Source organism: Myotis daubentonii, chromosome 19 (assembly GCF_963259705.1).
Source record: "Myotis daubentonii chromosome 19, mMyoDau2.1, whole genome shotgun sequence".
Classification (NCBI taxonomy): domain Eukaryota; kingdom Metazoa; phylum Chordata; class Mammalia; order Chiroptera; family Vespertilionidae; genus Myotis; species Myotis daubentonii.
The window spans coordinates 29641616-29644470 of record NC_081858.1 but is presented as its reverse complement, the minus strand read 5'-3'; the positions used below and the strand labels follow the sequence as shown (position 1 = coordinate 29644470).

The 2855-nt window shown below is 41.9% G+C and overlaps 1 pseudogene; it reads left to right on the top strand.

The window, feature by feature from the left end:
* The first annotated feature begins 216 nt into the window (after positions 1–216).
* LOC132222345 (small nucleolar RNA SNORA48) lies at positions 217–363 on the top strand (annotated as a pseudogene).
* The last annotated feature ends 2492 nt before the right edge of the window (positions 364–2855 follow it).

Here is a 2855-nt window from a genome sequence, read left to right as displayed (position 1 = left end):
AGATCCCATAGACGTGCACAGTACAATCAGTAACTTACTTGAAGGAAAAATATAAGCGTTTATACTATAAAACCAGAGCATAAGTCTGCTCTATGAATACATTCTGATAAATCACAAAATCAGAGGTGCTTGGTCTTAGCACGTTTCTACAGGATTATTTTATCTTTCAAGCAGAACCCCTTGAGTTACAAGAACACGGTTCAAAACCACTGTGTTTCACCCACTGACAATGGGCAAGGAGACACCTCATTGGTGGTGTTGCTCTTATATCAGTCAGGGTCAAAGCAGATGTACAGTCCTTAGTTCATCCTAGCTTGATGCCTGTGTGGGTGGCCAGAGCTATTTCATACCTGAGGCACATAAAAAGACCCAGTGTTTCAAAATCAAAGTATTAACTAGAATCTTTTGTTCAGAAAAAAAATGTGTTTACAACTAATTTACTAGGAGAAAAAAGCAGTCAGTCTTAATAACCTAATGTAACTTCAGTAACTTGAAAAAATATGAACCAGTACTGGAATTGATTAGGATCTTGGAAAGGGCGACTCATTTTGATGCTGCTGAAATACATTCAGGCAAATTCTCCGTTTCCAAAGAAAATTCACCTTTTCCACCTCTGACCCTGGCCATGACCCTGACCTTGCCCCCTAAAACTCATCCTCACCCAAAAACCCTAACCCCAACCCAAGCCCCAGCCTCAGCCCCCCAGCCTTGACCTCTGACCCTTGACCCACACTCCAATTTAGATTTTTAAAAGTAAATAGAATATGTAGCTGGTGTTGCTCACTGGTTAGAGCACCAGCTTGGCAAACACACACTCACTACTCTCTAGCTAAAAGAGGAATCAAGGAACATATTAGGCAGGGTGATGGGTCACCTTAACGGGAACCTCAATGCAGCAGTCTCCAGGGCCTCCCTTTGCAAAGTAGGGGTGGGAAGAGGTGCAGACTAACCCCATTCCATGACTTAGGTCCATCCAGGGGCGGAATGATTGCCGCCATGGACAGCCTCGATGATTTTGTGGGGTTTTCTTTTCTTTTCTTTGGGGGGGTAGAATTTTTGGTTGTGTTCACAGGGCCTTAGCTGGAATATCAGCACCATGGTCAGAGGCACAATGTGTTATTCCTTGAATGGCCACAGGAGGGCAGCAGAGGATTATTTTTGAGCAGGAATTGACTGACCGCAGGATGCTTGGTCTTAGCACATTTCTACAGTTTATTTTATCTTTCATTCTGAAAGAGACCGACACAGGGACCAAGCAGAACCCTTTGAGTTACAAGAACACGTTTTGAAACCACTGTGTTTCAACACCAAACTATTAACTAGAATATTATGTTCAGAAAAAAAATGTGTTTTCAACTAATGTACTAGGAGAAAAAATTACTTAGTAATAACCTAATGTCACAGAAGTAACTTGAAAAAATATGAAGCAATACTGGAATTTACTAAGATCCTGGAAGGGGTGACTCATTTTCATGCTGCTGAAATTCAACCAGACAAAATTCACCTTTTGAAAAGCAAAATCATCTTGTTTTGGATGGGGTAAGTCAGAGTGAAAATAGGAGGTGTTTCCTAACACCCTGCATCCTATTATGAAAAGCTCTGCCTGCCTGCAGCTCCGTGAGGACCCAGTTAGAGATTAGAGGAAGTCAACCCCGGGACCCAAATGGGTGAAGAGCAGTGATCATCGATGGTCAGTGTGCCAACCATCTGGGCACAAAAGGAGTCAGATGCCTCAACGGGGGAAGCGCTGACCCTTCAGTATTCACAGAGGGTGACTCAAACCCACGCACAATCATGTTGGTTTTTTTCTCTTTAATGCTCAGGAGCCCAGGTCAAGGGGACAGTTAGGTTCAGGGCCTCAGGTCTGATAGGATTAAGCTACACAGCCTTGACTTATGACATACAATAGGAAAACCTCCTTCCGGTTTGGCCTTATAGCTTCACAGTGGAGCAATACAATAGGAACCATAGAATACAAATAACAAACTAGCCCTGATCGTGGAACACAGACACTAACCTTTACAATAGAATGTACAAACATAGACAATAAATAAGATTAAAATCAGCAGAGCTAAATATAAATGACATTTTTAACAAAGGTCAGACAAGAACTGTACACATAAAACAAGAAACTGTAAAAGGTCAAAGGAGGACCCAAAACATACCATGACATAACTATAGACACAGGCTTATAGAATCAAATAGTATAAACACAGTTGCGACAGGGCAATAAAGACAGAACCTGATGATGCTGATCAGCTGAACGCTGTCAGCTGAACGTGGCCTTCATTCTTCGCCCATGCCGTCCACACCTTTGGGGACCCCTGGACCGCTGGGGCTGGACCCCGGCACAACTCTACTTCTAGCATCTGCCTATTGCTTCATAACATAGAATGAAGGGAAAACTATGCAAGCTGTCGTGACAATGGGGACACTAATTTAGCTAGCAAATATTCGGCTGGGTCACAACACATGACCCACAACAGTTCATTGGACAGCGATACACTCATACTTACCAAGATTCTAAACATTTACCAAGTAAAACATCCACACTTACAAAGTTTTTAACATGCTCATTTAATTACACTTACAAAGGCGGCTTTGTATGAGAAATGTCATTTTCTAAAATAAAATCTATATAGAATACAAATGTATAATACATCAAACACATAACTGCTTGCCTCTCATTGATTTTGCAGATAATAACTACAGAAAACAAGTTGGACATCACTTTCCAAACAAACAGCTATTGTGTACATGGATGTCCAAACAGGCCTTCTGTCTTGGACAGAGTCATCATGAAGTAGGGGCTGTGTGGGGAAATGAAATACACGGTTCTGGAGTCAAAAAACACT